Source organism: Nycticebus coucang, chromosome 18 (assembly GCF_027406575.1).
Source record: "Nycticebus coucang isolate mNycCou1 chromosome 18, mNycCou1.pri, whole genome shotgun sequence".
Taxonomy (NCBI): Eukaryota; Metazoa; Chordata; class Mammalia; order Primates; family Lorisidae; genus Nycticebus; species Nycticebus coucang.
This window is the reverse complement of record NC_069797.1, coordinates 5447546-5463032: the sequence shown is the minus strand read 5'-3', so window position 1 is coordinate 5463032 and position 15487 is coordinate 5447546. Positions and strand designations below refer to the sequence as shown.

General features: G+C 43.2%; 1 pseudogene; it reads right to left on the bottom strand.

The window, feature by feature from the left end:
• LOC128570250 (laminin subunit alpha-1-like) overlaps positions 1-14991 on the bottom strand; it is a 31452-nt pseudogene extending 16461 nt beyond the window's left edge.
• Positions 14992-15487: the final 496 nt, after the last annotated feature.

Here is a 15487-nt window from a genome sequence, read left to right as displayed (position 1 = left end):
CCTGTCTTTAGTCCTGCGGGTTTGTATTCGCAGCACGATCAGTTGTTGGCTGTAGCCTCTTGACCTCCTTTGTCTATGGGCTGGTGATCCCCTAAGGGCCAGGTGCGTCTTAGGCTCAGTAGAGCAGTTCTCTGGATCAGCCCTACCCTAGGAGTTTCCCGGCTCTGCGGGTGTGTTTTCTAGTCCCCGTGTTCCACCCAGGTCGGTACCGTCTCAGGAAAACCCTTTACTCACGGGGCCTGTGTTTCAGTCCCAGGTCCGTTCCATGGTGGTTGCCATCTGAGAAGATGCTCGGCCTCATCTGGTTGCCCAGGAAGACAGGAGGAGAGGCTATGGGATATCTGGGGGTGGGCCTTGTTATTGCTGAAGATGGCTGTTGCTCTGCACCTCGGGGCACCACCGCTCCAGTCTAATTCCCTCTCAGCCGACCGTTGTCTTCTTGCTCCTTTGCTACAGTGTCAGCACTGGCCAGCTGCAGTCCAGGTCCTGTCTATACCTCTTGAGAGTTCAGCCAAGAATCTGGACTCCTGAGGGGGCAGGTCTCCAGATCATGGAGTGAGAGAGGAGGGGGGGTGTTAGGAGCTCAGGGTTACAGGTCATAACACCAAGCTCATTGAGTCCAAATGAACAAATAAACAGATACAAAGGTTACCAGGCACATGGGCCCATAGATACAGAGATAGACGGAAACACATAAACATACAAGCAATAGCCACGACAACAGCAATATAAGAACAACTGCAATAAAAACAGTGATAATCGTAAAATAATTGAAAGAAAGGAAAAAAAAGAGAAAAAAGTGGTGTTAGAAGGAATGTTAAGTGAGAAGAAAGAAGAAATTAAAATTAGAAGACATAGAAATAAAAAATGTATCTATATAAAATGTAATAATAAAAAATTATCGAAATCTCCTCTAAGAAAATGGTGAGGAAAAATCAGACAAAAAGAAAACAACAGCAAAAAAAAAAAACCCATGAAAACCAAAAAAAAAAAAAAAAGGCACCAACTGCAAAAATATTCTTGTGGTAGAAATATACCTATAAATGTCTATATGTCTGCTGTAGGGATCAACTTTCGTAGGAATATATTCATACTGCAATATACTTTCTGGACACGAGGTGGCTCTGAGAGTGGTTTTGAGACTTATACCTGGTTTATAGTTTATACTGTTACCATGGTAACCACCTTCCATGGCCGATCGCCATTTTGGAGTTTCTGTAAAAGTTTGTCGCCTAAGAATTGTGCAACCTCAGCTGTTCTCCTCGGGACAGCACTTGCGACCGACTCTCCCACTCAGTGCAGGTGTCCACGCTTCCTAAGTTCCTCCACTCTGCTCCCAGGTTCCCCTGCAAACTGGCGACTGCAATTGGCCATAAGGGGAGTGGTGCTGAGTTCCCACGGTGTCTCCTGTAGCTGGTTCCTGCGACTTCAGTTGCTCCGCGGCCCCAGAAGCCAAAGCCGGTCCTGGGCTTCAAGCCGTTCCGTGGTTGGAGCGCTTGTGGGATTTATTCTGAGTTTTATGGTTCAGAGTTTTGGATGGGCGGCCACCAGTTCGCTGCACAGTCTGAACTGCCAGCCCCCTCCAACACCTGGGGGAAAGGTGCCTGCCCTTTTGGGTAGTTCAAAATGTCTGTTTCCCAGGCAGGATCCCTTCCCTTCAATTGTCCAGCAGTTTGCCCAGCTCCCTGTGGTTTTGAGTGGCTCTCCTTTCGGATGCCTCCCTCAGTTCAGGATTAATTACTTGTCAATTGGATTTTGTCAGCATTTACAAGCTGCTGACCTCCGTTGGGGAGGGGCCTGCTGGCCGGCACGGCCGAGCAGGGAAGATTCTCTACAACAGAGTGTGTGATTTTAAATTACCCCTCATATATAGCAAACTGCCAGTTCGCTGGGCTTCTCCAGCTGTCTGTCCACTCCAATAATCCACACACAGGGAAGGTCCAGACTGCCTTTCCTCACCTGGTGGCTTGGGAGAGGTGGGCTACACGTCCGTCCTGTCCGCCATCATGCTCCGCCTCGGAAGACATTATTCTTAGTAAAGCATCACAAGAATGGAGAAGCATGAATCCTATGTACTTAATTTTGATATGAGGACAATTAATGACAATTAAGGTCATTGTGGGGAGGAAAAACAGAGAGAGGGAAGGAGGGAGAGGGGTGGGGATTGGTGTGTGCCACACCTTCTGGGGGCAAGACATGATTGTAAGAGGGACTTTACCTAACAAATGCAATCAGTGTAACCTGGCTTATTGTACCCTCAATGAATCCCCAACAATAAAAAAAAAAAAGTAATATAAAAAAAATATATTTCCAGGTTCTTGATACAGCCCACATAGCTTTTGCTGGTGATTCCTTCCCTGCAGGGCAGGATGTGAGAAAAATCATAAGGAAATTTGGATTTCATAATGCCACTTTTGAAAGAAGGAATAAAAAAGGACCTATATTTATAAAAAAATCTGTTTCCATGGGCCATGCAGCAGAAACGTCTAGGCCTCTCTTTAATAATGGTATTGATGGTGAGAACTTCAGGTCAAAGGAATACTCTCCTAAGGACTAGAGAAAGGGCTTAGTTAGACCAGTGAATGTGGCCACTTTGATGGCTGCCTACAAACAAATACATTTTATATTTTAAGAGGAACTCACTTTAAGTTGTGACAATTTAAATAAACTCATGAAAATACAGTCCAATTATAATAAAGGCAATACATTGTCATAAGGAAATTATAGCCCACAGGTTATAATCCAGTTATCATGTAGAATAGAACATTTGCCTCTCATGAGGATAGGTGTAAGGGGTGCTAGGATCAGAGGCTAAAGACGTCACGAGTTTCTGTCCATACTATGCACCCATGAAGTCTGTCCTAAAGGAAATAATTGCATTTGGGAAAGTCTGAGATTGCCCAAGACCCTATTTCTTAGCCTCCAAGTCAAAAGCATATGTTTCTTTCCAGAAGTTGCCCCATGCCTGGCCGGGGTCAGGCTCTCATTTCCAAACACGGAGACCGCTGACCATCTCCAAACTTCACGCATCAGCTAGGTACAAGAAAGCTTTGAAGTGAGGTGGTTTTCTCTTACAATGACAGCTCTTTTTTTTTTTTTTCTGTCTATGTTAAATAATCAGCTGGGGACCTTTAAGCAACTGCATGATGTGGGGCAAATTTCAACCTTTCTGGATCTTTGTTTCTTCCAACGTAAATAAGGAGTTGGGCCACGAAGATACTCAGGTGTCTTCTAACATGAACGTCTGGGGTCTGAACTCCTTTCCTTTTCTCCAGTGTCTACCCTGTGCCGTGTGGGCAAAGTACAGACGCACGTGACACTGATGAAGACTCGGATGTTGATTCCTTGTAGCCACCTCTCACGAGGCTAAACTAACCACAGAAGGAACAGGGAATGACACCTGGGGTGGGATTCAGAGACATCCACAGTCCTGGCTCTGACTTGGCAAGTGACCAGCTCCCCAGAGGTTTCCAGTATTCGCGTCTAAGACCAGGAAGTGACTGTGGTTGCAAACTGTTTCTCCTGAGCCCTTTTCCAGATGCCTGGCAGAGGGGAGGGGCACAGTGGGAAGTGGACCCTGGGCTGCTCACGGCCACTGTATGGCTGCTCCTCTGTGTCACACATCGGCCTTTTGTAAAAGAACTGGGTCTAAAGACAAGGCACTGCCATGGATAATTTGGAAGCCACTGGGCTGGGTGATCCAGATTGGACATTTGATGACTCTACTCCCCGGAAGCTATCTTGCCTTGATTGCTAGACTTACACAAATGACAAATGGGTTTAGGTAAATCATTAAAGTCACAAAGCTAAATGTGAATCACTGTTACAAAGGATTCCTTGTCTCTCCCCTGCCCCATTTCATCCGGGCTCTCGATGCTGGACTTTAAACTTCCACGTACATTATTCATTCTAGCTCACAAAAGGGGAATCCAGAGAAGTTTGCGGAAAGCAGGATTACTTTTTTCCTGTAATGAAATTATACTTTCTGACTCAGCGCCGATACCACAGTGGTTATGGCACAGCCACATACACCGAGAGTGGCAGCCCGGGCCAACTAAACAACCACAACAAAAAAATAGCTGGGCGTTGTGGCAGGCGCCGGTAGTCCCAGCTACTTGGGAGGCTGAGGCAACAGAATCGCTTAAGCCCAAGAGTTTGAGGTTGCTGTGAGCTGTGATGCCTCGGTAGTGAGGACAACATAGTGAGACTCTATCTCAAAAAAAAATAAAAAAAGAAAGAAAGAAATTATACTGTTCTGTTAATCTGTACTGGCCATGGCAGCTCATGGGTGGCTCTCAGCAGTTTAGAAGGTCAAGGTAAGAGGATTCCTTGTACCCAGGACTTCAACCCCAGACTGGGCAATAGTTAGACCCCCATCTCTACAAAAAGGAAAAAAAAGTAGGCGGCACGGTGATGCATGTCTGTTATTCCAGCTACTTAGGAGGCTGAGGCTCCTAAGCTCATCTGAATCCAAGAGTTTGAGTTTTCAGTGAGCTAGGCTGATGCCACTGTACTCTAGTCCAGGCAACAGAGTAAGACCTTGTCTAAGGAAAAAAAAAAAAAAAAAAGAGAGAGAGAGAGAGATTCTACTACTTTAAAATGTCCAGGGGCTGTTCCTGTGGCTCAGAGGGTAGGGTTCTGGCCCCATATACTGAGGGTGGCGGGTTCAAACCAGCCCCTGGCCAAACTGCAACAACAACAGAAAAATAGCCAGGAGTTGTGGCGGGTGCCTGTAGTTTCAGCTACTCGGGAGACTGAGGCAAGAGAATCGCCTAAGTCCAGGAGTTGGAGGTTGCTGTGAGCCATGTAACACCACGGCACTCTACCGAGGGCAATAAAGTGAGACTCTGTTTCTACAAAAATAAAAATAAAATAAAATGTCCAGATAGGGAGTGGAGTATGACAAGTGTGGTCCCCAAATATTGCACCTTAAACAATATTTAGATGTTCTACTGGTCAGCCAGGCTCCTGTAATCCTAACACTCTGGAGGCTGAGGTAGGTGGATTGTTTGAGGTCAGGAGTTGGAGACCAACTAAGCAAGAGCGAGACCTCTGTCTCTACTAAAAATAGAAAACCTAGCTGAGCATTGTAGCAGCACCTGCAGTCCAGCTACTCAAGAGGCTGAGGTGACAGGTTCACTTGATCCTGGGTCTTTGAGGTTGCTGTGAACAAGGCTGATGCCACAGCACTCTAGCTGGGGCAACAGAATAAGACTCTATTTCAACAACAGCAACAACAAAAAAAGGATATTCTAATGGCAATGAATATAAAATAATTAATGTTTTTGCAAAAGGCTTGCTTTATTTGCCAATTAATATGGTGTAGAGTACTTTGAATAAAAGCATGATGGGTTATGAGTCTGAACTGAATTGAATTGAATTGAATGGTGTCCTCTCAAAAGATGTTGCAGTTTTGGCCTCTTAATTCCCTCACAACCTGAGATTGTGATCTTATTTGGTAAAAGGGTCTTTGAGGAGTTACTCAAGTTAAAAATGAGGGAATTAGGGTAGGTCCTGATCCAGGATGACTGGGGATGACTGGGGTCCTTATCAAAGGGGAAATCTAGACACAGAGGGACAGTGGCACAGAGGTGAAGCCACAAAGAGAACGTCATCCACAGGCTGAAGATCCCTTGAAGCCACCAGAAGCCAGGAGGGTGGAGTGGGTTCTCTCCCACGGTCCTCCAAGGGACAAAGCCCTGACAACACCTCGATGTCAAAATGGAACTGGGAGAGATTAAATTTTTTTCTGTTTGTTCCTTTGGTGTTTTTTGAGACAGGGTCTCACTCTGTTGTAGAAATGAGGGACACAGAAGTGCTGCAGTTTAACATCATACCTTACAACTCTTGACCGAGGCAATCCACCCACATAAATGGGATCCTTATCTAGATGATTGCGGTCAGAAGATACTCCCAGAGTCTCGCCTTGCTTAGTCTCTTTGTAACTAGTGTTGTACGTGATGACTGCTAGGAGACCAAAAAGGAGGTTGAAAGGAAGAGGCAATGAAATGAAAATCACTTTCTATATTAAAGTAAAATGCACACATCTGCTGACAAAGTTCATTTACGAAGACATCAACTTTTAAATTCTGCAAATTTGACCAGCTGATGTTCTGGGCTATTAAAAGACAAGTGAAAAATCTTCTTGACCAAAGTCAATAAATCCAATATACACGTTGATAAATGACAGCAGTACGGGTGTGGAAGAAAACAGAATGGATTCAATGTTTGATCTCAATTCAGCATTTAATGTTAAATAATGTACGTGGGGGCTGCGCCTGTGGCTCAAGGAGTAGGTCCTGGCCCCATATACTGGAGGTGGCTGGTTCAAACACGGCCCCAGACAAAAACTACAACAACAACAAAAAAATGTAATTGGAAACCACAGCTAATTATTATACTATTCCTCCCGCAAACTGTGAATTTTGTTGCTTAATATACCAAAGACAATGGCTTTCAATTAGAATATTATTTAAGAATGCCTAGGAAACTAAAGTAGAATAAGGATTGCTGCTTTTAGAAGAATTTGACGGGCAGCAGCCAAATCCATTTGGGCACCTACCTTGTTTCCGGTTTCGCTGAAAGGCAATTTTGTACCAGGTCATGTTGCTGTAACATCTGTCTGTAATAAGAGCAAGGGGTCCCGAACCCAGGTAAACAGTAACTTTCACTCTGCTGTGGACCAACTCGATGGATATAGTCTTTCTGTAAAGAAAAGAACACATTTCCCCATGGCTATATCTGGATCCCACGTGTCCCTTTCCCTTCAAGTCAGGAATGGCAGAAACCCAAAATCAAACTCAGAAAACTGGATCTGGCCCCATCACCAGACGTCTATGCTATAAAACTAAAAATGTCCATGAAGGTTTTCTGGAATACTACACAAATAAGAATGAAAACATCCTAGTTGCTATGAAAATCTACACAAATAAGAATGAAACCATCTTCGTTGCTATGAAAATTTACACAAATAAGAATGAAACCACTCTTGTTGCTATGAAAATCTATGCAAATAAGAATGAAACCATCCTCATTGCTATGAAAATCTATAATTTTCATAAGAGAAGTGGAATCTCTTTGGATCTTTTTTATTCAGACTGATAAATGGGCCAGTCCTAAAAAATAAAAGTAGAAGACGGAGAGATGGAAATTACCAGCACATGAGAGGAAGCTGGGATCATGACATTCCTATGAGTGCAATTTAAATAAGGTCCCTGTGGTTGCAGTGAACATAGAACAAAATATATTATTTGAACTCAAAACTTAATAACAAATGTTTAACTGATATGTGTAATGACTGGAAGACTGGTTTCCACTTGGTGCTCTTTTATACGACCCAAAGGTTCTTTTTCTTTCTTTTTTTTTTTTTGGCCAGGGCTGGGTTTGAACCTGCTACCTCTGGTATATGGGGCTGGCGTCCTACTCCTTTGAGCCACAGGTGCCGCCCAGTCCCAAAGGTTCTATAGCAGTGGTTCTCAACCTATGGGTTGAGACCCCTTGGGACTGTATTAAAGGTTTGCAGCATTAGGAAGGTTGAGAAGCTCTGTTCTACAGTAAATTCATATTAACATAATAAATAAATGATGCAAAATGGGGATATTGTATGACATACATACCTATATATTAGTATATGTTCATAAACTTGCATGGCGTACAAATGTATGATTTAATTAGAAAATCCTCACTAAACAAAAGTAAATTCATAGCAATACAAACGTGTGTACATGGGAGGGCTTTGTGCCCAGACTCTTACTGTGCCATTGGAAGCCAGGTAGAGAAGAAGTCCATTGGGTGAAAAGGTACTGAAGAGCATTATTATCTGAGTCACAGTCGCCCGAAGCGTCTTCTCCACAAAAGAGTACCCACTCCCATCAAAATGGAAGGAAGAGTCTTCATTCTGGGAGCTGCAAAGCAGAAGAGACAAGATACAATCCATTTTCAAGACAGTTAAGAGAACAAACAATAGGTTTATTGATTTCTCCCTCACAAAATTTACGGTAGAGCTATTAGTCATAAATTGATAACATTAATACTTTGATCACATTAATTAGGTAAACCAGCATACACTAGAACCTCTTGAAGTTGACCACTCAAGGGAGTGTAACAAATTGGTCAACATACAGAGGTGGTCACCATAAGAAACTAGGCCTACTATACTGATATGTACATGTGGTGCATGTCCTGTGGTCCACCACCTCCCTACACTGACCACTCCCTTAAGTTGCCCTAATTTTCATACACCAGACATGCATCACAGGTACTCAATGTATAACAGGCCTAGGTCTTTATGTTGACCACCTCCGTATGTTGACGTGTTTGATGCAGCCCCTTGAGTGGTCAACTTACAGAAGGTCTACTATCACATGCTTGCCTGAGTTTAAGCCAGTTGCTTTATAAGGAAAAGCAAGTTAATGTAGGCAGTGTTCACTCTAGTAAGAAGAAAGTTTTTCACAGGAGGATAATGCTATAAATATTTCTACTTATTTAGATTTGTTTGTTTGTTCTAGTTTTCTTCAATGTAACTATCTTTTCTTAATTCCAGTGCCCTCAACAGAACAATTTTTATATTGGCATTTATCATCTTGTGCCATTTTATTTTTTAACTCACTTCATTTATTTATTTAGAGACAGAGACTCACTCTTTCCCCAAGCTAGATTGCCCTGGAAATACTTTAGCCTACAATCTCAAACTCCTGTACTTAAGTGATCCTCCTGCCTCAGCCTCTCCAGTAGCTGTGACTACTGGCTTCTGCCATCATGCCTGGCTAATTTTTCTATTTTTAGAAAAGGCAGGGTTTCTTCTTATTCAGGCTGGTCTTGAACTCCTAAGCTCAAGGGATCCTCCCACCTCAGCCTACCGGAGTGCTAGAATTGTAGGTGGGAGCCACCACGCCCAGCCACCCTCTGCTGGTTTTAACTAATACATCAGGTAAAATAGTATTATATGGAAAACAAACATGTACCAGAAGGATCATTAAAAAAATCACTGAGGCTTTGCACCCGTAGTGCAGTGGTTACGTCACCAGCCACATACACCGACATTGGCGGTTTTGAACTCGGCCTGGGCCAGCTGGACAGCAATGACAACTGCAACAACAACAAAATGGCCGGGTGTTGTGGCGGCGCCTGAAGTCCCAGATACTCGGGAGGCTGAGGCAAGAGTTTGAGTGTGACGCCACAGCACTCTACCAAGGACAAGATAGTGAGACTCTGTCTCAAAAGAAAACAAGAAAAAATCATAGATATCCTCAAAAATCTGCCTGATGAGTTTAAAGACCTGCTTTACTTTGTGGGGTGAACGTATGGCTTACACAGACCTGCACCGGAGGGCCAGGGCACTGCTCAGATAAGTGTGTTCCACACCAGAGCTGCACCGGAGGGCCAGGGCACAGCTCAGGTAAGCGTGTTCCACACCAGACCTGCACCGAGGGCCAGGGCACTGCTCAGGTAAGCATGTTCCACACCAGACCTGCACGGGAGGGCCAGGGCAATGCTCAGTTAAGTGTGTTCCCTGGTCTTCCTCCTATACTTCAAAAGGCTGACTGGACTCACTGTTCATTTAGAGTAATTCATCTGGGACACAACATAGTTATGTTTTAAAAATAATTTTTTGGACTGTAACATAGGGCTTGAGAGTAAAATCTGGATTAGGATGGTTTGGGGGTAAGAATTCACCTTCTCCCTAAGTGAAGGTGTAACAACCAAACCCAGTGCCTCATGTCCCAGCAAGACAGGACATCCAGTGAGAAGAAAGAGTCCCCAAGCTGAGGAAACAAAACAAAATAAAGAACAGCAGTGCTTTGTAAGCCTGAGGTTTCACATTTACAGCTACCTGCATTCTTGCTTTTTCAAAAACTTCCATCATGTGATCTCTTTTAGGAGGTGTAATTCCCAGGAAATGCACTCTGCATAAATTCTTAAAACAGTGTGGTTTGATTCTGAAGTTTTTGTGCTAAAACCTTTGGCTGCAGTCACAGACTCCAGAACCAGATGCCTGGAGTTCAAATCCCAGTTTCCCAATTTACTAGCTGTGAGAACTCAGAAAAATTACTTAACCAGTGTCCCATTCTCTTCATCTGTAAAATTTCTAATAATAGAACCTCTCTGGGAGTGCTATGCATGAGTTAGAATACATAAAGTTCTTGAACCGGTGCCTGGCCCCCAGCAGATGCTCACACTACATGAGCTCTTCTGACTCTGCTGTGTTCCGAGCTCCTCCCTACACTCCCTTCATCAGGCCTATTAAAAGCTGAGCCACCTCAAAGATTACATGCCTTGCCACAGACACACCCCAAGAAACTGAAGTTTCAAAGAAAACTCTGGATATCTGTCTTGTCCCTGTGCAGACACCTGCTCTTCCAGACCCTGAAAGCAATCTTTTCTCAGGAAGGTGAGTCCTGAGCCCTTCCCTCAACAGGGCCTGTTCAAGCCAGGCAGCTGTGCAGGATGAATTCACATAAAATGATGACTGATGAGACTGTCTGCAGGCTCGTTCCCCTGGGGGCAGTGTCATGTTTCTGGGGCCTCCCCACGTCCCCGGGTTCTCAGGGGCTACTGCAGGATTTTGTTCTATGACCAGAGGCTCATATGAGTCTCCAGTTAGCCCCGGGGCCTGTACCCAAGGGGGCCATAGGAAGATGGCTCCAGCCTTGTGCCCAGTTGAGGGACACAAGACAGCACTTTGTGGATAGCTCTGCTCTTGAATTTGGAAATGTCCCCATTATTCTGAGGGCACATGTGGGAGCCACATAGTCAGCAAACCCAGCTATCAGTCCTGTGAGTCTGGAGGACTCACCAGCCCTCCCTAATCTCCAGCTTGTCATTCCTGAGATTCAGATAATCCTGTGTTGACCTTAGAGCAAGTGTGTGGGGGTGATGTGGGGTGTGAGATAATCCTGGGCCTTGTGTTCAGGCTGCTGCCTCTGCTGCCCTTCACACACCTTGGCACAGCCCCTCACAGCTGCTTTTTGTATACAGGCCATTTCCCTAACCATGAGCTATCCCAGGAGACAGACTGTGTGGCTGATATAGACTCAGCCAGTGCCTAAGAAAAGGCCCTGGTCCAAGGTCAGCTGGTGGCCAACACTGTCACCACAGCCACTCTTAAGTAATGCAAGAATTGTGCCCATTAACTAAATAAAAAAGTTTTTCTATATTCATTTTAATGAGAACTGTTAGAATTAGTGATTAATTTTATAATATCCTTTTAGAATTTAAGGGATTGTTCACAATTATAAACAGTGATCCCACATAAAGAAGTGTAAAAATGTAGTCAAGGAGGAATAAAAAAGAAATCAGCATGTTGACTTGCTATGTGAGTTACACTTATGGGTTAACACTCATAAACTTTTTTTTTTTTTTTTTTTGTTAGAGACAGAGTCTCACTTTGTCAACCTCAGTTGAGTGCTGTGGCATCTCAGCTCACAACAACTTCCAACTCCTGTGCTTAGGTGATTCTCTTGCCTCAGCCTCCCGAGTAGCTGGAACTACAGGTGCCCTCCACAACACCCGGCTATTTTTTTGTTGCGGTTTGACAGGGCTGGGTTTGAACCGGCCACCCTCCTTATATGGGGCCAGCGCCTTGCCCATTGAGCCACAGGCGCTGCCCCACTCATAAATTTTTAAAAAATCTAAAGGATATCAATGGAGCACCCTCATGATTTCATAATGGTAAATTACACAAAGAGGAAAAATGCAAAATGAATTCTAATCACAGTCAGCCAAAGTGAATTATTATTAAAATTAGGTTGTTATTCCTTCTAAAGTTTTTGCCTAAGGTCAGGGGAAGGGAGTGGGGTTTATAATGAAGACAGCTCAATCCATTCACAAACAGACTCAAAGCCCCCCATCTGTGTCTATATCAGTACCTGCTAAAGTATTTTCTGCATGCTCCTTTTAAAAAAGGGTTCAGGGTCGATTCATTTGGAAAATTCTGCAACTCCACCTTATCCTCAGGACTGGGTTACCATGCATATTAGCACACCAATGATAAATACAGGCTCAGATAGCCTTGCAGCAAAAAAAGTTTAATTTTTTAACTTAGTGCTTCCAAAACATTCGTGATCAGGATATCTATTATAGGCTATCTATTCATGTCCTACCAAACTGGTATTCTTTACAAATACCAATTACTGGAAATGTTGGCCAATAAGCACAAGAATAGCCTGCTGACTTGTTCAGTCTGCAGAAAAGTGCAATTCACCAAGCCCTAGTTTTCTTTTTTTTTTTCTTATTTCTACTTTATTCTTTAATTTTTTTTTTAGTAATCTCTGTAATTTTAAAGAGACCTTTGTACATTTTGTTGTTTTTTTCCAAAGACCTGGTTCTTGGATGTATTTTTTTTTATTAAATCATAACTGTATACATTGATATGATCATGGGGCATCATACACTCGCTTCATAAACCATTTGACACATCAATCCTGTAATTCCTGTGCTGGGCATATACCCAGAAGACCAAAAATCACAACATAACAAAGATATTTGTACCAGAATGTTTATTGCAGCCCAATTCATAATAGCTAAGTCATGGAAAAAGCCCAAGTGCCCATCGATCCACGAATGGATTAATAAATTGTGGTATATGTATACCATGGAATACTATGCAGCCTTAAAGAAAGATGGAGACTTTACCTCTTTCATGTTTACATGGATGGAGCTGGAACATATTCTTCTTAGTAAAGTATCCCAAGAATGGAAGAAAAAGTACCCAATGTACACAGCCCTACTATGAAACTAATTTGGGACTCTCACATGAAAGCTATAACCCAGCTACAACTTAACAATAGGGGGAAGTGGGAAGGCGGGGGTGGGTAGAGGGAGGGGGATCGGTGGGATCACACCTGTGGTGCATCTTACAGGGTTATTTGCGAAACTTGGTAAATGTAGAATGTAAATGTTTTGGCACGGTAACTGAGATAACGCCAGAAAGGCTATGTTAACCGCTGTGATAAAAATGTGTCAAATGGTTTATGAAGCCCTAGTTTTCTTGAGCTGATAAGTCTCTGTGGTCCACCAGCTGAGTGTGACAGCTGCCCTCTATCCACAAGCCAGGCCGTGTGTTATCAGGAGGACACAGCATGTCAGGCTCCCTCCTCCTCCTCCTCATCAGTCAAAGGTCCTGGGTGGGTGGGAATCTGTGGGGCAGGTGTCTCAATGAGAACAAAACTGACCACACAGAAAACTGACTTCCTCCTTCCAACAAAAGACAAAAAGAGCCAGCAACCATCACCTTCACTCAGGGCTGTAACTGGAGGTCAGGGGATTCAAAATAACCCTGAAGATGACAATGAAAATAGGGGACATTGTAACAGCTAAAGTAGGGGGACATTTTCCAGATTAGAAACATTAAAATGTTCTGATTAGGAAACTGCTGTTAACAATTTTCCTTTCTAACCGTGAGGTTTCAGCAGGGGTGGGAAACCTGCAACCTTAGGGAAGCTTGTGGCCTTCTAGATCCTTAAGTGTGGCCTTTGGACTGAATCCAAATTCTACAGAACAAATCCTTTAATTAAAAGGGCTGCAGCAGGGAAAGATGATGCTTTTCTTAACTCCTTTGGTGCTTAAAAACAATCATGAAATCAGAAGGCTATAGGGTGGGGTTGGGGCATTTTTCACATTACAATTACTAAATTGCTGGAGAGTTCCTTGGTAGGAACTCTGTGTAAGAAAAAAGAGACAGAGTCTCACTATGTCCCCCTCAGTAGAGTGCTGTGGCATCACAGCTCACAGCAACCTCAAACTCTTGGGCTTAAAATGCCCGGCAGTTTTTCTATTTTTAGTAGAAATGAGGTCTCCCTGCTGCTTGGGCTGATCTCCAACTCCTGAGCTCAGGTGATCCATCCACTTGGCCTCCCAGAGTGCTAGGATTACAGGTGTGAGCCAACTCAAGTTGCTTTTAACTGATCTTGTCACACTTGCTGTTCATTACAGATATTTATCTGAACAGAGCAGCCCCTTAGATGAGAGAACTTAGATGTCACAATTCTCTAATAGCAAAAGACAATTTATTGTCTTAATTATTACAGTGCTAGAAAGCAGACCTTACTTACTTAAGGGACTATAGCTACTTTATTACAAAATAACAGGGCAGGTATTGAGCTTGGTGAGATTGAGTTATTAAATGCCTCCTATTATATTAATATGTGCAAAAAGATGTTGTTCTCCACTTACAAATGCATTTCATTTCTAGAATTATACAACTTGGTTAGTAATAGGAAAGTATTTATCTGTAAAAATTGTGTACACACATACCCCTCATTCTTGGAGGAATAGTGTTTTTTTTTTTCTTTTTTTTTTTTTTGAGACAATCTCAAGCTATCGCCCTGGGTAGAGTGCCGTGGCCTCACAACTCACAGCAACCTCCAACTCCCGGGCTCAAGCGATTCTCTTGCCTCCACCTCCCAAGTAGCTAGGACTGCAGGTGCCCTCCACAATGCCTAGCTATTTTTTGGTTGCAGCCATCCTTGTTGTTTGGTGGGCCCAGGCTGGATTCAAACCTGCCAGCTCAGATATATGTGGCCGGCGCCTTAGCTGCTTGAGCCATAAGCACCGAGCCTCTTGGAGGTATTTTCAAAACAAAAATGTACAGTGATTTCCCCACAATTTAACTGTGGCTCATTGAGACAGAGGTTGTTTGAAGAAAAGTCTGAAGCTTTTAGAGTTTATGATCCACAAACAAAGCATATGGTACACATACAAGATGCAGCAAAAAGAGCACTTCTTTTTAAAGAGTTAAAAATTATGCCCAAGAGATAATCTATTTCATATCCTTTGCAATAAAATAAACAATAGCACAAACCCTCTGATGTGCATTAAGTTTTTTCCACAGCCCTCAGATGTTAACAAATGACACATCACGTGTAAAATTGTGGTGACATCTCACCTTCCAAAGCAGCCGTGACATTTACCCTCCCTTTCTAGGTGGTTCCACAGGCTGATGGATTTTCCATTTAAGAAAGCTTCTCCCATGCAGTCTCTGAAATGGTTACCTTCACGACAGGAGATTTCTGATGTAAGGAAACAAACACATAAGCTACATTTAGTTTACTTGATGAAGTGAAAAAAATACTCCCAGAGCACAAAACTCCCTGAGAACGCAAATGGAACAAATTTAAATTTTGAGAGAGTAACATTCAGAAAAACGGCCAGTTTGTAATCACTGGATTTCCTTTTAGTTATGAAGTGGGATTTTAGAATGAACAGGAACTAGACAGGATCTTAAGGATCATCTTGGTTACTGCTGGAGAAAGCTTCTTTTACATATGAGGAAACAGAGACCCGGGGGATGTGGTTGGTCTGCTGAGGGTCCCCTACACGATTCCAGGTCCAAGGAGCTCAACTGCATTTAACAGGGGAGGGTTAACAGATGAAATAAACATGGTAGGCCCCTTTGCTAAGCACCAATCAGTATCAGTCAACCATTAGCTAAAGAAACTTTATAGAAATTAACACGGAATATTGAATTTCCTGTTTTGCCATTAGAAAA